Source organism: Cupressus sempervirens, chromosome 3 (genome assembly GCF_028749045.1).
Source record: "Cupressus sempervirens isolate cs-2001-9-10 chromosome 3, ASM2874904v1, whole genome shotgun sequence".
NCBI lineage: Eukaryota > Viridiplantae > Streptophyta > Pinopsida > Cupressales > Cupressaceae > Cupressus > Cupressus sempervirens.
The window spans coordinates 434,239,004-434,258,668 of NC_143120.1; positions in this window are offsets into that span (position 1 = coordinate 434,239,004).

Here is a 19,665-nt window from a genome sequence, read left to right on the forward strand (position 1 = left end):
TGGAATACAATCTTGATATTTTTATCTTTTGACTCTCAAATTATCTTTCATTTTGTCACACATCTTCATCCATTTTAATGAATAATAATTTAATGGAACTATTTTTCAAAGAATACATTTGACAAAATGATATAGAGTGTTTTCTCATTTCTAATGTCAAGTTGTTAGAAAAAATAGAGAGAATACTACATATATTGAACTCCATCAAACATAGGAGAAAAAAGAAAGAATTAAGAAACAAGGAAAATATTCATATTTCTAAATTCAAAATAGAGTTTTAGCTGTCCAAAATGAAAAACACTAACCCAATAAGTGGGAAAAGCAGCACCAAGACCAATTCATATCCATAAACTCCCCTGTCAAAATCTGCCTCATCATCTAAATCTTATGGTTATTCCTTGTTTTGCCTTTTCTGAATTTTAGTCATTTTACTATATGGTTATTCAATGAATGCATTTATCTTCGAATATTGAGGGTGACTAATATATTGGTGAGTGGGGTTTAAATTGATTTGTTTAACATTCAACAAGGTCTAGCTAACATCAAGACAAGTGGTAATAGGAATTAATTACTTGCTTCTTTGATTTATTTTATTGTACTATATGGGCCACAACTATATTAGACTACAATGTTGACTGAAATCAAGAAGTTAGGTTAAAGAATTGTATTCTTTATCATTGGTTACATTTGATGTTATAGAGTTGAAAACAATTATCTACCTACTCTCTTGACTTTATGATTCGATTAAATTGTCTACAATCATATAGACTACAACTTTGAGTGAAACCAAAAATTAAAAAATAAAATTTGTGTTCTTTATCTTCAAAACTGACATTCTTGTCATAAAAAGAAGATAATTACCCATTTTCCTTCATATTGTGATTTGACTACGGGCTGCAACCAAATTTGACTATAACTTGTAGGATTAAGAATTAAAGAATAATGATAAAAGAAACTATACCTTTATTAGTTATAGATGTGATAGTTAGCTACTCAAATTTATGATTTGACTATATGATCTACACTCATCTGCCCATTATTTTGAATATAATCAACGAATTAAAGATCCATTATTTCAAAAAAAAAAAAAACCAGAAAAAAAAACCTACTCCCTAGATCTTATTTGACTATATGGTTTGCAATCGTATCTGACAACAATTTTTTGCGTTAGACCAGATAGTTATTTAAATATATGGTCAGCAATCATATCTGGCCATAGTTTTGTGTATTATTTGCTCCTTGACTATAAGATCCGCAACCATATTGAGCTACCTTAATTGTAAAAGGATAGCGAGCATTTACCTCGAATTTGCTCTCACTGTCACGGGCAAAAGGTGAGACTTGACTTCCCACAGACATTGATTTATTCAGCGATTAATTACAGCCATCAAATCTGAGAAACAAAAATTTCTTCACATGCATAGAACTCAAAGAGACGTGTCTTTTTCACCTCAGCGGTACTCTTTATTGCAAATAAATTAGCGATGTAAAATGGGGGAAAAGTATGTTGAGCTATTTTATAATGAAATTTAATAATGAATCTATCTTTCTTTTGATTTCAAATGTATATCATAAAATATAAATGGTCTTTAAATTATTATTATTATATCTAATTAAATAATATGGTTCTCTAGGATGTTGCATTCTATAGTGAAGTCTTTAAGACAAAATATTTAAGCTTAAATTAACGTATAATTTTTTTTTTTTTTGATAGCTAACATTATTTTTAATTTTTATTTTAAAAATTTATTGAACATTGGGATCACATTTGGGGGACCGCATCCCCGTTGTAGAACATTACATTTCTATAATCCAATGCGCAAACATTAATGCCTCATCACACTATAAATAAATATTGCACAATACATCACATCATATCAAGAAATTTACTGTAATCAATCAACAATCCCTTATCACTCCATAGCATCTTCCTCCTTGTCTCTCCATAGCTTCTCCTTATCCCTCCAAGGCAATAAACTAACACTACCTTATATCTCCCAACACAAATGACGAGTACTCCATCTCAACAAGGTGCAACAATGTGCAAAATGGAGAAAGCTCAATGAAGTGGCTTGAAGAGTAGAATAGGCTAGCAAGGTAGGAATAGCAGGACACCTCATGAAATGTGCAAAGAAGGCAACAACTCACACATGCGACAAATTTTAAACGACAGGCAAGGAGTTTCAAACACAAGACCTCAATCAACTGAGGCTCGTGACATAACCATCACGTTGCAGGGTGAACCCCAACATGCAAATTTTATTGTCTTTAATATGTTTATTTTATTAAAAGAATTATATTATAAGCACTTACATTTAAAAGTAGAAAAACTTAGTCAATAGTATGTATATATTTGTGATACCAACATATACTATGTTTAGCTTAAATTGACATCTAACTTTAATTATTTTTAATATGTTTATTTTGTTACTGAATACTATTAATATAGATAGTTACATTTAAGTAATTTAAAGGCTATTGAACAAGAATTTTTAACTAGATAATAGAACTCACAAAGCAATCAATCATGTATTATGTTCAAATTAAATTAATATTGAAGTTAATAACTTTTAATATTTATATTTTTGCTAGTAAATGCTATTATTATTAGTACTTAATTTTAAAAATACAAACTATTGTAATAGAGATTTTAACTAATTAATAGTATTTGTACACACGAAGCAATCATGTATTATGTTTTTTTAATATTTAATGTACTTTTCTTTCATTTTAAAAATTAACATGTGCTCTTTTCAATGAAAAATAAATTAAAAGATCAAGTATTGAAATTTTTGCACTTCAAATTATTAACTTTATGTTCCTAAATATAATTGATGTGATGATTTTTCATTTGATTGTCAAAAATATTATATGTGGCATACACTTTAAGTATTTACTCAAGCATGCCATGTCAATATCATAATCTATGTGGATCTATTTGAGATCAATGTTTTATACCAATATCAAGTTTGATATTCCATGCTAACAAGTTTAAATATTGGGACTCCAAAAATTTCTTAAAGAATTGTGAGATTGTCTCTAAGAAGGAGAGTTGAAAAATGCTAGTAGGTAAGGCCATTGATCTTAGTTTTAAAATTGATAAAATGATAGCTTTTATGAAGTTTTAGTTTTTAATTATTAATTATTTTAGTGGGTAAAATATCTCATATGAATAGGTATTTTGAGTATGTTAATAACTCTATAAAGTATAGTAACAACAATAGGAATTTGAATATATTGTATCTTGTGTTTTGCTCTAGGTTTTTGGTTGGTTTTTCTACTACAAGGTCACAGTTCTTAGGATTTAAACATTTAAAGTTGTGTGTTCATGTTTTAAGTTGTAATATCTAGAATCAAAGAATTTCCCATAGTAATTCAATAAAAGATAAATTATCAATAAAATATAGTGTTAACCATCACAATTACATCTAACAACTAAAAAATAAATTGTATGACAATCTAAGACATACATAAATGTCATGAAATGTACAAAATAAATTTTATAAAATAGAACACTAATGAATGAGCATTCTAAATTTAGAATTCTCAATCTTTTGAATCACAAGAAAGTTCTTACACAATTATTTACATAAATTTTCTTCAACTTTACTTTTTTTTTAATCTTTAAGGAAATTACTTAGTATATGTAATTAATAATTTTTTAAAAAATTGGTAGAATTAAACATACTTGTAGCTTTTCTAAGATTTATAACATCAATTTATGTAAATATTTTTTCTACAATCTAAATCGTAATCATAATTATTAAAAATTAGAAAACAAAGAAAATGGTAACAATAGATAACAAAAGTATTTTTATTAATCTCACTATACACCTAAAACCCAATTAAATAGATTTTATAAATAGAGGGCTAAAGCTAAAGAAGAAGAATCCAAAGTCTTTAATGGATGACAAGATGATGGTATGATGGACAAAACTATTAGTAAGCTTAACAACCATTCCATTTCACTATTGTAGATGTGGAGAAATCTCCTCAATTCAATGCACGTCTAGGGGAAACTCAATGTGAACTAGTGTACATATAGTACTAACTTAGTCTAGCCATAGACATGGAAAAAAGGTCTTCTAACACTCCCTTGTAATTTCTAACACTAATGACTTATGTGGGAGAAACTATAGTAAGAAAATTAAATAGAATGGGTCCTAACATTGAGCCTTGTTAGGTGCCCATTTACAAAAAATAAATTGTGTTCCCCTTACCACTATTACTTACCCATAACTATTTGGGATTTTCACCAACAAGTATAACTACTCTACTTTAGGATTTTTCACCCGAATAAGTCATTTTGGCTTACCACCAACCTTTAAAGAGTTTAGATTTCTCACCCAAAAAAGTGGTTTTATCATACCAAAAATCCTTCAAAATATGCTTTAGGGTTTTTCACCCAAAAAAGTGGTTTTGGCATACCAGAAACCCTTAAACAAATTTTTAGGTATTTTTACCTAAATAATTAGTTTTGGCTTACCACAAACCCTTTCAAGAGACTCTTAGGTTTTTCACCTAAACAAGTGGTTTTGGCTAACCATAAAGCATTCAAAAAAATTTGCACAAATATTGCTACATCTTTGGGAGAACCAAATCTATAATTTTCCCTTGTATCAAAGTAATTATTGAGTCCATATGAGAAATCAATCCATCTATTGAGATACATGGGTACCCAGTCATTGTGCTTGATAGTTCTCTAGGAATATTTTTCGGATATATGGTTCATCAATAAAGTAAACAAAAATATTTTAGGGTGTTGGGTACTACTAACAATGCATCCTTAAAAATGATCAAACACAATACGTGCTAAATCAATCTTCATCACTCTTTTTGAGAGATATCAATCCAATAATCTTCTATTGCATGACTACTTTTGCACTTAAACATAATCTTCATAATTAAGTAAAAATTTTCTCATGGACCTTTACATCATGACAACATTCTTACCACACCACCTCACCTTTTATTAATCAGACTACACACCTAAAACCCAATTGCATGGCCTCTATAAATAGAGGGCTAAAGCTAAAGAAGAAGAATCCAAAGTCTTTAATGGATGGAAAGATCATGGTATGATGGACATAACTAGTAACAAGCTTAACAACCATTACATTTCACTACTGTAGATGTGGAGAAATCTCCTCGATTCAATGCACATCTAGGGGAGACTCAACATGAACTAGTGTACATATAGTACTAACTTAGTCTAGCCATAAACATGGAAAAAAGGTCTTCTAACACTCCCTTGTAATTTCTAACACTAATGACTTATGTGGGAGAAACTATAGTAAGAAAATTAAATAGAATGGGTCCTGACATTGAGCCTTGTTAGGTACCCATTTACAAAAAACAAATTATGTACTCCTTATCACTATTACTTACCCATAACTATTTGGGATTTTAACCAACAAGTATAACTTCTCTGCTTTAGGATATTTCACACAAAGAAGTCATTTTGGCTTACCATCAACCTTCAAAGACTTTAGATTTCTCACCCAAAAAAGTGGTTTTATCGTACCAAAAACCCTTCAAAAAATGCTTTACACTTTTTCACTCAAACAAGTGGTTTTGTCATACTAGAAACCCTTAAAAAAAAATTTAGGTATTTTTACCTAAATAATTAGTTTTGGCTTACCACAAACCCTTTCAAGAGATTGTTTTTCACCTAAACAAGTGGTTCTGGCTAACCACAAACCCTTCAAAAAAATTTGCACAAATATTGCTACATTTTTGGGAATACCAAATCTATACTTTTCCCTTGTATCAAAGTAATTATTGAGTCCATATGAAAAATCAATCCATCTATTGAGACACATGGGTACCCAGTCATTGTGCTTGATAGTTCTCTAGGAATGTTTTTCAGATATATGGTTCATCAATAAAGTAAACAAAAATATTTTAGGGTATTGGGTACTACTAACAATGCATCCTTAAAAATGATCAAACACAATACATGCTAAATCAATCTTCATCACTCTTTTTGAGAGATATCAATCCAATAATATTCTATTGCATGACTACTTTTGCACTTGAACATAGCCTTCATAATTAAGTAAACATTTTCTCATGGACCTTTACATTGTATATGAGCAATGTTAGTGTGCTAATAGAAACCAAATTTAAATAAAGCTTCTACAAACTAAACAAAATTCATAAACTTCAAGATAGACTAAGATGAGCTCTCAATCGAGAATATGAGCCATTAATGGGCTCTCTCAATGAGAAGCTCTCTTGTTGAGTAGCTTTGTCTAAATAGATAGGATGTATGCTTCAAATAGAGTTGGAATTTGGGTGTGAGTGTATGGTTTTGATGTAAAAAGGCTTCTTAAAATGGCATTATGACTTTACTTCATGGATTGTGATGTTTTGCAAAGGGGAAGGACCCAATTTATAGGCAAGAGGCTTGAGGGATTGAGGGCTAAGATGCAAGGATGGGAAAAAGCTCATGGAGGGCTCAGATTGCATGAGAGGAGAGCACATGGATTGTGCTTCCTTACAACCAATCAGGGAGTGACACATGTCATAGGGTGAGAGGATGGCATAAAGGGGAAGGATGAGTCAACAAAGGAGGATCAAGGGATAAAATCTTCATAAAGACCCTCATAATGGCTTGTAAGAGCAATAAAAGGGCTTGGAAGAGTCATTTATGGCCTAGTGGGCTTCATAAAGTTTTATGGTTGGGACATTTTGAAGGAGATGAGAGGAATTTCGACTTGGGCTTGATTAGGAAGGTTTTAAGCTTGCTTAGGCTTGTGCAAATGATTAGAGGATGGATTAGGATGGTTTAGGATTAGCTTAGGGATAGGCAAGTGGATGGCATTTAATGAGGGTGGGTGAAGGAGGAGATATTTGTTAACTTTGGCTTGGGTTAGTAAGTCTTAACCCATGTTTTAGGGAATGTGACAAGGTTATGAGGGGATTAGGATTAGGTTTAAAGACATCTTATAGAAGAGTCTAGACTTTGGATGAGGATAAAGACTTTCTAGAATAGTCTAGAACTTCCTAAGATGAGGATGAAGACTTTCTAGAAGAGTCTAGAATTTCTTAGGATGAGGATGAATTAGATTTTTAGGAAATAAATAAAGTTTTATTTATTTCAAGGGTTTGGGTTGAGGAGATATTTATTAAAACTTTTTTAATAAACATGACGATTAATATTTAATCTTAATTAAATATTTTGAGTTGGGATTAGGGGTAGGAAATGATGGGATTAGCCTTTAATCAAAACTAAAGAAGGATTAGAAGATTTTGGAAGAGGTTAGTGGTCTTAAGGAAATTGGCCAAGTTTTGTGCAAAAAATAAATTTTTTTATTTATTTTTGGGTTTTTTGTTTAATTTATTAATTAAATAATTAATAAATAAGGAAATAATATTTAAATAAGATTTAAACATTTTTGGGAGGGATTCCTTAATTAAATATTTTTAATTAAGATAAAGGGATTTAATGGCATAAAAATAAATAAATTAATTAAATAATTAATTAATTAATAAATGATGATGTCATCAGGGACTTTTTTCAGAAAATAAAAATATTTTATTTTCTAAAGGATTTTTAGGTGTCTACATTTTGTCCCTCTTTGCTGTGATGCCGCAAGTGGCATGGCATCAAAGATAAGAAAATAAGATGCCCAAGGCTAGAGCAGAAGAGGAGAGAATGGACTGTCAGATGCCCCCTCAAGAAGGGGACGAGGAGAGAAAGTGAGGCTCGATGGTTTCTTGAAAAGTACAAGAATCTCAGATGAGCAACGAGACTTAGATTGGCAAAGAGAAGGGGCTGAATTAGCTCAAACTCTCACTATGGGAGAATGATAAAGGAGAATAAGATGCACAAGAGGAAGCAAGCTTAAGACTTTAGGGAAGGTGGAGTCTGAAGGAGCGGAGCGCTATAAAAAGGAATCCAAGATAGGGAGATGGATGAGGGAATTATAAAGCTGATGCAATAGGATTTCAAAGAGTCAGATTGGTGGAAGATGGGTTTCGGAGATCCCTAGGACTAGGATTGTGGATCTCGAAAGATGAGGCTTGGTGGATTGATTGGATTGGTGGATCCCTAAGACTAGGATTGTGGATCCCTAAAGCTAAGAGTGATGATTGGTTCTGAGAGATACATTTTCACAACTTGGGGTAGGAGAGACGGATGCTCGATATGGATGGGGGATAATGGAGATGAAGGGAATCCATTGAAGCTTTTTGAGCAGGGGGATACTTCAAAGAGAAGTACCACCATGTAGTTGAGCACTAGATTTGCTATAGTACTATTGGTTAATTTCCAAGGTTACCAAGAATATCAAGGCCGTGTCACCAACCATCTAGAGGACTGACAGATTGACTCGAAATAAACAAACAAGGATTGCCCTAGCATCACACATGAAACCCGAAGGAAATAGTGTAGAACTGACATTGGGCAACCCACAAGCAAAAAAGAAACAAACGAAAGACTTGATCAAAACTGGATGCTCAGAGTGCCCCATTCGTAGCATACCATGATATGGAAGATCGTGGCAACCTTGAGGAGGGAACAAAAATATTGCTTGGAAAAGATACTTCAAGACCTAAAAGGGAAGATTCCAAATCAAAAGAAATTGAAAATCCAAAAGAGAACCTTTTGCCAATGAGATGGGTAGGACGAGGTACTAACAGACCAAGATCAGACATGAGGAAAGCTATATCCTACAAGAATCTATCGGAGAGTACCTAAGCTGATGGATCTGGGTGAGTGATGCATCTGGCAAGCTGAACTAAGAAGGATAACACTTTGGTGATAGGAGATCTAGCTAAAGGATGCATTGGAATAGCTAAACAAGATGTGCGATGTGTGCAAGATGTTGATCAAGGAGGAACTGACACAAAAGCTAGATAGATACAATGGTACTAAGCTAAAGAGGATGTACAAGTTGACGGACCAAGATATTTACAAGCTAAAGCTGACCAAGATAGTTACAAGCAGGAAAAAGCTTAGGATGATAGGATAGCGGGATGGTTCAATGTTGTGCAAGATGCGAAAGCTAAGGGTAGCGTGATAGAAAAACATATGGATTTGGCAGGATGCATCCAATGATGATGAGAGATTTTGTGACCAAGGATAGCTAGAGGAGCAGGATGAGATGGCTAGATAGGATGGTAGATAGCTAGGATTATGATGGATATAAAGAGATGACATTGGGTTTGCATGAGGATAGCCTAGAGCTAGATACCAATGACAAGGGAGGATGGACAAGACAAGATCTCCCGGGAATATAGTGCCCCCAATTAGAAGAAAACATGCGGAAGGAGGTCTTATGATGGATGTGATAGGATTGAAGCTAGGATGGAAAAAGCTGAAGGGGCTAGGGAGATGGATGATAGCTAGGATGGTTGGCTGAAGCTGCAGGAGATAAGTGGATGGTGTGAGATGGAAGATGGAGGGTGGAGGATATGTGGATAGATTGGAAGATGGAGTTGGATGTCAAGAGATGACCAAAAGCATGAGGGTGATAGGCTAAGCTGGGGATGGCAGGATTACGCATGATGCTTGTTTGCCAAGTTTTCATCATGGTACTTGTCCAAGGCGCTTGAATTGCCAAGTTGTCACTAGTGGATGCTTTATTTTTCTTTATTTTTTTTTACTTTTTGACTTTGGACTTAGCTGGAATGATTTTGGGTTTCTTCAGCTATTTTGGCTTTTTTGGGATTTTTCACTGGCTGTTGGAATGTTCAATTTTGTTGCTAGCTATTGGTACACCGGATGTGTGATTTATGCAATAGATTGGATTAGATGGGATTGATGGTAGGAGATGGAGGGATGAAAAGGTTGCAAAGGAGCATGAGATGAGGATTCTTGCAAGAGCAACATTGGCACATGTTGGGACGGGTGTGAAAAGAGCATATGGGGGATAGATGGTAGATGCGGGCGTGATGGAGGATTTGTGGAAGCGTGCTTGGGGATATAGGCACCCAAGATGGAGTTAGGAGATGGGGGACATGAGTCACTGGATGGAGGATTGGCAATGGTGGATGCCATTAAGCATTGGGTTTCGACTTTTTTCTTTGGGATCCACATGGTTTTGGATTTTCTTTTCATAGGCTTTTGCATTATTTTGCATTCTTTGATTGGATTTTTCCTTTTTGGAGTATGTCTTTTAGAATAGACATATGATTGCCTAGGATGTGGATTTTTAGCTTTATGCATTTTGAAGTTGGCATTTACATTGTTGTGGTAAGCTTTGGGAAGATGGTTAGGAGAAGCTTTGTGAGATGGAGAGGATATGGGAGAGTATGTAGGGGGATGATGATGGATGATGTGCCTCGATATGTGCCTTTTCTGATCTTGCATAGGAATGGAGGGAATAGGATTTGAATAATGGCTGATAGGAGGATGGAGGATGGTAGATTTTGGGACATAGGGACCCAAAATGGATTTAGCAGATGAAGGGGGGATATGGTAGGTTGTTTTAGGTTGCAAAGATGGTGGAGGGGGGATGACATAAGCTTTCTTGAAGGAGTGATGGGAGGTTGGCATGGGGGGTTTAGAGATAGGCTTGGTTTGGGGGTGTGGTGTACCAACACCTTTAGATGGTGAGCCTTTGGATACATATCCAAGACCATGAAATCCTAGATTTTTTTGTGCAATAATAGGCTTTCTGATTCCTTGCTCTTGTGCTCCTAAACCTTGACCTTGATAATGCCATCGACTGAGCATTTGAACTAGCTGAGGATACTTTTTGCTTGTAGAAAATGGTGGAAGTGCTTTATCAGATGTACTACAATAGGGAGATACTATTCTTAATTCTTCTACTGAGAGGAGGCCACTATGGATGAATGTAAGTGAACCAAGAGGGTATATTATAGATGGTGAAATAGCTTGGATAGGTGGTAAGATGGAAGCATGGAGTGGAGGAGATGGTAGGATAGGATTTTTATTTAGCTGATGGGATGAAAAGATATCCTGCAGTAGAGGAGGTATGGCTTGAGGTTTTGGAGATGGAGGGGATAGTGACTGCACTATGGATGGAAGACATGGTACGATGATATCTTCATTTATGCTTTGGGGGATGTCAACATGCATTTGGGAAGGATCTTGATAGGATTGGTTTGGAGTGGATGGTGCGATAGGAGGTGAAGGGATGGAATCTTCAATGGCAGCAGATGGATAGATGGGAGATTCAGTATCAGAGATGGGTGAGTAGAAGATGGATGCATAAGGGTCATTATGGGAGATTTAGGAAATGCTTGGAGGTGATGTGGATAGGATTTGGAGGGTTTTGGCAGATGGTGGGATTTTTATGCTTGCGGGAAGTGGAAGGATTTTAAGCAATTTTATTGATGGTATGGGGATGATAGCTATGGGAGATGGAGGTGATATTATAGATGGGGAAGCTTCATTACTGACTCCTTCACATGGTTGGATTAGATGACATGGCTTATCGACTGCTGGAGGTGACTTTTCTCGTATTTCCTCTAGGAGATTCCTTGGAGACTCGTGTGTCAGAGGTGGACGTGGATTGACAGGAATAGCTAGTGTGATGGGGGTGGAAGATTGGAAGCTTGGTTGATTGGGTGATGGAGGAGAAGCTGGGATATCAGATGGCATGATTAGATAGTTTGGAAGAATGCATCATGGATTTTGTGGGATGCTTGGGGGAATGTTTCTAAAACTTTCAATATACCCGTCATACTCAACAAGATTTTCATCATCATTGGAATAGGAGGTGGCGGGAGCAAGGACAATACGGCCGAACACATCATGATAGGTTTGGGATTTCATGTTTTGATGATGAGTCAGATGGGGATGGGGTCTTGCATATGGATGAACAAGAAAGCTCATGGTTGGATTTGGATTAAGCACAGATTTTGGATTGGCTGATAAAGGATTTCCTAGGGAGAGTCAAAGCTGTATGATAGACCTAAGGAGGATTGGCTAGAGATTTTTGGCTTTCCTGTGGATGGAAGACTTCAAGGGCATGCTGTCAAAAAGTGAGAGTTTTGCTTTCCTATGCGCTGGATTGGTGGAGATTGTGTCAACTTAAGGATAGACTAATGATCCTATGGGCATGACATGAGATTGACCACTTCTGGATCCCAATCTTTAGCTCAAGGTGATGAGGGATAACAAGTGACAAAGCTAGATTACCCTAGACAAAGCTCTATCAAAGGGATAACCTTGGTGAGGCTGGTGGATTGGTCAGATTGATTGGATAGAAAATTCTAGCAGAATGACAACAACTCTCTAAAGGCTTGGGTGTGATTTTGGATTGGGTTGCTAGCTGGATATGGGGGATGATTTGGAGAGACTTTGGATTTGGCATTGTTCTAAAGTAAGGAACTAGATAGATTCAGTTGAAGCGAGGGAGCTTCGATGATTTTCTGATGAGGCAGTGACTATGCTAAGTATGCCTTGAGCTGGGAGATTTTTTCTTTTTTGGGATTTTGACCAAAGTTGGGAAACATTCATTCAAAAGCTATGAACAAACAAGCAGACAAAAATTTGGAGCAAGCACGTCAAACACACCAACATCCTAGGAAGCTTTCTACAAGGATGAAAGTTGTTATAGCTAGGGAGTCCTCGATATACACAAGGTACGTGAGGCCCAAATCCATAGATGAAACCAAAAAGATGTCACACCGCCGAGAGGAGTGGTAATGGACTTCTCCTCTTTCACTTCTCAAGGGTATAAAGTTCCTTGAGGCTTAGCCAGAGTGACAAAATCTTGATTCCAAGAGAGGTGTCTTTGGATTCACCTCCTGATTTTTATACTTCATCGGAATGCTAGAGTTGAGGTCATCCCAAGGGGTAATGAAATCCCCAAGCAGGCCTCCTAAAAAGTGTAAAAGAAGACCACATACATGATCTTAGGCTTTAAAAGACATGTGTTTATTCCAATTGATGATTTAAGTTTTGTAAGCTATGATTGAAGACACTTGTGATTATGGCATACAATGTTCATTCCAATTTGATAGCATCATCAGCATAATGAAAGTTGAGAGATCGTCAACATAAAAAATGCGAGCGTCATTGAAAATGCATCCAAACCATGCAATGTTCATTGATTGTTAGGCATTCAAGATTGAGTGTGAGTTTTTTTTAAGCCCAAAACAAAGATGTGTGAAAATCGATTGCCAAGTGCACGCCCGGAGGCCCTCCACGTCAAGATTTGTCCAATTTTTATGCCCAAATGAAGTGCGAGTGAGATTAATGTGCATTCAAGAAATTTTCTAACTTAGAAAAACCACTAAAGACCCAAGTGAGTGGAGTTTGATCTTTGTGGAGCACTTAACACCCTCTTAGGTAGACCCATCCCCATAGATGGTGCTGAGATTGCAACCAATGGTTAAATTGATGGGTGATTAAAGAGGGTGAGCCCAACTACAAACTTACTCAAAGTGTCTTTATTAGTTTTTATAACTTAGAAGATTTCAAAAATGTGGATTCTTTTTATGCCCCAAAAGATGATTATTTGATCTATGGCATTCAAGATTGGATTTTTTGTTTTAATCATGCATTCATAAAAAAAAAAAAAACTTGATTTTAATCCATGGCACTCAAGAGTGATTTTTGCAACATGCATTCAAAGACAAGTGATTAAACATTCAAGTTTTTTCCTTTGAGCATTCAAGATTGAGATTTTGTGCATTGTTTTAAGAACTTTGAAGTGCTTTGTTTTAACCTTAGATCATTCAAGATTGTTTTGGACTCAAAAGTGAAAATGACTCTTTGGACTTTGGTCTTCATTCAAGATTTTGTGTTCTAGTTTGCATATTTTAAGGCCAAAAATGATATTCCTAGATTGTTTTGATGCATGAAAAACCTAAGAAACATTGAAGATTTTGCAACAAGACATTTGTTTGGAACAAATGAAAAAGCTTTTAGGAAAATTTTTGGCAACCATTTAGGACTCTTAGTTTTCATGAGATTTTTAAAAGAACTTTAAAATATTTTCAAATGAGGTTCATGTTATCCTTGATTGATGCTTTGAGTTTGATTTAGATTTTAGTGTGCACTTAGTGTTGATTTTGAACCTTTTGAAATGGAAACTTGAAGTTCTTTTTAAATTCTCAAAAATGAAGTGTTCCTAACTTTGCATGAATGCATGTAAAACCTTGATGTCACAAGGATGCAAATGATTGGATTGGTTTAGTTTCACTTGTTAAAAGATTTTTTTTTTTTTTGCAAATTTTTAATTTTTTAATGGATTTAAGTATGATTTGGGGGTTCATTTTAAGCACTAAAATGAAGTGTGTATGATTTTTCTTCCTTAAAAAAAAAATGGCCAAGATCTCCCACAAGAAGAAGAAGAAGAAGTAGATGGAATAAGAAGAATATAGACAAGAAGAGGAAGAAGAATTCCAAGTGCTTTGTCCACCTATAAGCTTGAAAAATCTGCAAATACTATGAGATAGACTATGAGTTCCTTTGTCTTCTTCATGCTCATGTGGACCTACAAAATCAATTTATACAATCCTACCAATCACAAAAACAAGAAAAATTAGCCAAAATTAGCAAATGACATACAAAACTTGACTAAAAAAGCTAATGAAGATGACCCATGTGGGGTCCCACTGGGCATGCCAAAACGTATATGAGCAATTTTAGTGTGCTAATAGAAACCAAATTTAAATAAAGCTTCTACAAACTAAAAAAAATTCATAAACTTCAAGATAGACTAAGATGAGCTCTCAATTGAGAATATGAGCCATTAATGGGCTCTCTCAATGAGAAGCTCTCTTGTTGAGTAGCTTTGTTTAAATAGATAGGATGTATGCTCAAGCTTTATGCTTCAAAAAGGGCTTCAAATAGAGTTGGAAGTTGGGTGTGAGTGTATGGTTTTGATGTAAAATGGCTTCTTAAAATGGCATTATGACTTTACTTCATGGATTGTGATGTTTTGCAAAGGGGAAGGACCCAATTTATAGGCAAGAGTCTTGAGGGATTGAGGGCTAAGATGCAAGGATGAGAAAAAGCTCATGGAGGGCTCAGATTGCATGAGAGGAGAGCATACAGATTGTGCTTCCTTACAGCCAATCAGGGAGTGACACATGTCACAGGGTGAGAGGATGGAGGAAAGGGGAAGGATGATTTAAAAAAGGAGGCTCAAGGGATAAAATCTTCATAAAGACCCTCATAATGGCTTGTAAGAGCAATAAAAGGGCTTGGAAGAGTCATTTATGGCCTAGTGGGCTTCATAAAGTTTTATGGTTGGGATATTTTGAAGGAGATGAGAGGAATTTCGACTTGGGCTTGATTAGGAAGATTTTAAGCTTTCTTAGGCTTGTGCAAATGATTAGAGGATGGATTAGGATGGTTTAGGATTAGCTTAGGGATAGGCAAGTGGATGGCATTTAATGAGGGTGGATGAAGGAGGAGATATTTGTTAACTTTGGCTTGGGTTAGTAAGTCTTAACCCATATTTTAAGGAATGTGACAAGGTCAGGAGGGGATTAGGATTAGGTTTAAAGACATCTTCTAGAAGAGTCTAGACTTTGGATGAGGATAAACACTTTCTAGAATAGTCTAGAACTTCCTAGGATGAGGATGAAGACTTTCTAGAAGAGTCTAGAATTTCTTAGGATGAGGATGAATTAGATTTTTAGGAAATAAATAAAGTTTTATTTATTTCAAGGGTTTGGGTTGAGAAGATATTTATTAAAACTTTTTAAATAAATATGAGGATTAATATTTAATCTTAATTAAATATTTTGAGTTGGGATTAGGGGTAGGAAATGATGGGATTAGCCTTTAATCAAAATTAAAGAAGGATTAGAAGATTTTGGAAGAGGTTAGTGGTCTTAAGGAAATTGGCCAAGTTTTGGGCAAAAAATAAATTTTTTATTTATTTTGGGTTTTTTGGTCAATTTATTAATTAAATAATTAATAAATAAGGAAATAATGTTTAAATAAGATTTAAACATTTTTGGGAGGGATCCCTTAATTAAATATTTTTAATTAAGATAAAGGGATTTAATGGTATAAAAATAAATTAAATAATTAAATAATTAATTAATTAATAAATGATGATGTCATCAGGAACTTTTTTCAAAAAATAAAAATATTTTTTTTTCTAAAGGGTTTTTAGGTGTCTACATACATCATGGCAACATTCTTACCACACCACCTCACCTTTTTTTAATCTGACTACACACCTAAAACCTAATTACATGGCCTCTATAAATAGAGGGCTAAAGCTAAAGAAGAAGAATCTAGAGCCTTTACCTAGATGGCAGGATGATGATATGATGGATAGATTTAGAAGTGAGCATAACAAGCAGTACATTTCAGTCCCATAGATTTGGAGAAATATTCTTGATTCAATGCACATGTAGGGGAGACTCAATGTTGACTAGTCTATATATAGTGTTGACTTAGTTTGGCCATAGGTATGGAAAAATGGTCTTCTAACAATAATCAAATTTTAGTTCTAATATTTAAGACACGTTTTGCATTGACTATTCTTAGGGTCCAACTTAGGATTGAACGGATTTCCTATCAATATGGGAAGTGCTTCACTAAAAGACATATTCTATCAAATTTTCCAAACAAACAAGTTCTACATTTTTCCTCCTAGTATAAAAAATTAATCTTCATAAATACCTCACTATTAGTGTGTTGAATTAGTCTAGCCATAGCTGTGGGAAAATGGTCTTCTAACAATAATCAAATTTTAGTTCTAATATTTAAGACACATTTTGCATTGACTATTCTTAGGGTCCAACTTAGGATTGAAGGGATTTCCTATCAATATGGGAAGTGCTTCACTAAAAGACATATTCTATCAATTTTTCCAAACAAACAGGTTCTACATTTTTCCTCCTAGTATAAAAAATTAATCTTCATAAATACCTCACTATTAGTGTGGATGAAGATATTTCTTCCCTAGAGGCTTCAATAATATTGTTTATTTAGTATTCCATGAGTTGCTAGTGTTTATGGTAGATTCTCTCCTTTCTAATCTCACTCTCATTTTTGTGATTTAACATTATATACAATTTTAAAATTCGAATAACTTCCTTATGGTTATATCATTTTTATTAAAATTTTCTATCAATAAGAGTTTCACCTAGTAGGGACTTGTAGATGACGTCTTTTATCCGTCTTATTATAGTAGATGTAACTCATGATTTTTTTATATAACTATTATTTAAAGAAGGAAAAGTCTTCTATAGTATTTTATTTCTCATCTCTTTGTCAAGGTATCACTTTTACAAGTCTCATTATTCCAAGTTTGATTAGGATTTTTTTTTATCACATCCTTTCTATTTCTTCAAATAGGGTCATTAACTCTTTCAAACTCATAAAGTGGGTCTTTTATGAAAGTAAAAAAATCCTATTAAAGAAGAGGAAAATGAGCTGGACATAGAATTTTATGGTTTCTAAATTTATAGTTAATAGAAATATGTAGGAAAGAAAAGATACACAGTCACCAAGGTCATCTGAATATCACCAAAATTACAAACACAATTCTTGCAACTTGGAGAGTATGTATCAAGAAAAGTTGGTTGTTAATTTGGTGACAGACAAAGATGATGTTCAAGATGAGGTGACTAGGCTAGGTCAGCATAAAAATCACACACTAAGGGTTGACCTTACTATGTTGTCTAGTTTGAGGTCAATTTAGAAATTTCATTTTTTTAAAAGGTTTATACATTCTAGTTTTGTGTACTTTTTTAACAAGTATTTTTACCATACTCCACGTAGATGAAAGGAGAAGTAGGAAATAAGATTCTTAATGTTAAAGAAAATTTCAACTGAGTTCGATCATTTACAAATATAAACAAATCACTTTTTATATAATGTATTTTTCTATGTTCAGTCTACACTAAAACATATTAGTTACTGGTTATCCAATTATATTATCCAATTTTCTTTTATCAATTAGTAGGTTAAATATGCTAGATGATATAAAAGAAAATTTTATAGTTATAATAAAATATTTTTAAAAATTATAATAATAGAAATATTTTTGAAAATACTAAAAAAGTGTATTGTCTCAAATTGGACCCACACCAATTTAATGAAGGTTTAACACCTATTTAATGAGAGATCATCGATCTCCTTGTACATGTCATTCTTTCTTCATTTTTTTATCCTTCCTCCTAGGTAGAGTTGTGGTAAAACCTAATTGAACCTTTTCAAAAATCCCTTTTTGATAGCATTGAGATCAAGGTAAGATCTCTTCCTCCTAGATCCTCCTTTCCTTTTATCTATCCACTTGGAATCTATAACAACTATATCTCAAACTCTACACTTTATAATGGAGATATGTGACCCTTCTTGGGATCTTGAAAGGATCCTAGAGGTGCTAAGATCTTGTTGTTAAGGGTGCAGTGCACCCTTTATTGCAACCTATTATGGGTCTTCTCTTTGGGTCTCATGTCTTGATACATTTAGGGTGTTAATTCGTTTTCATGTTGGCTTGAGGGAGTTAGCCAATTCTAATCTCTATATAAAACCTTCCATTTTCTCCATTTCTCATTGACAAGCATTCTAAGACATCTCGTTCTCATGTTTTCAAGAAAGCACTATAGTACTCAAGCTTCCAAGTGTTCAAGTTTTCAATATTCTTCAAGTATCCAAGGTACTCAAGCTTTCCTCCATTTAAGATCAACAATTTCTACATTCAAGCCATTCAAGGAGTTTATGCTAGATATTCTATTGAATTTTCAACATTCAAGATCTACCTTCATACATTCAAGACCCTTTATTTCATCTTCTATATCTATCTCTTTCAAGATTTACATTCCTCTATAAGACATATTTCAAGGTGCATTGATTTTCTTTATAGGGTTTTGAAGTCAATTCAAAGCTATTATATAGATATATACTTAATTACCTCGAACTAATAAATATGTTATGAGAAAAAATACCCTTTTTTACATTCTTTGGAATAGAAAAATAGAATCAACATTGTGTTGGAAATACAATAGGGAAATAAAATTTGAGAGATGGGCAAGGTGTGGGGGTGAATCAACACTTAAAACTTTAAACCTCAAAATCATTCACCACACATCCATATCACAATCTATGCATATAAACTAAAATACCAAATTAAACATATACATCCATAGCATGAAAGTAAAAAATTCAACACATGTATGACACAAGATATTTGGTTACCCAGAAACCCTCCAAAGAGAAGGCAAAACTTGGGTGGGGGTGACACCCACAAATCTTCACTAGTGTAGTAATAAAGTGTATCCAATAAAGGTTACAATGTTTTTATCATGAGACATGACCTACCCTATGAAAGGTCAGCCCTATTAAAGGCTTACAAGATTGTTAGATCTTATCATGTTAAAGGATTTCAACACCCTATTAGAAGTGTGTCTGGTAAAAGGACTTTAACTTACAATGAAACTTAAGCACCCTGCTAAACAATTTACAACAGCCTACCAAGACTACTTTGTTAAGATATTTAACTTATTCACCTATTACAATGTCTTAGCAATGATCCTTTGGTTAGCAATCTACTGCTTGATGTAAGATCACCTCTATATTAATGTGTACTTGATCCTTCCTAATAAGATGTATCTCTTCTATCTTCTGATTCCTTTCCTCAGTTCTCCTTAAACTAATTCTACAATGTAACTCAAATCATAACACCTTAATCACCATGTATGCTCTATTTGCATATGCAAACTCTCTTCAATTCTCTTTTAGCATTTGTAAAAAGTTTTGGGGCTTTTCTC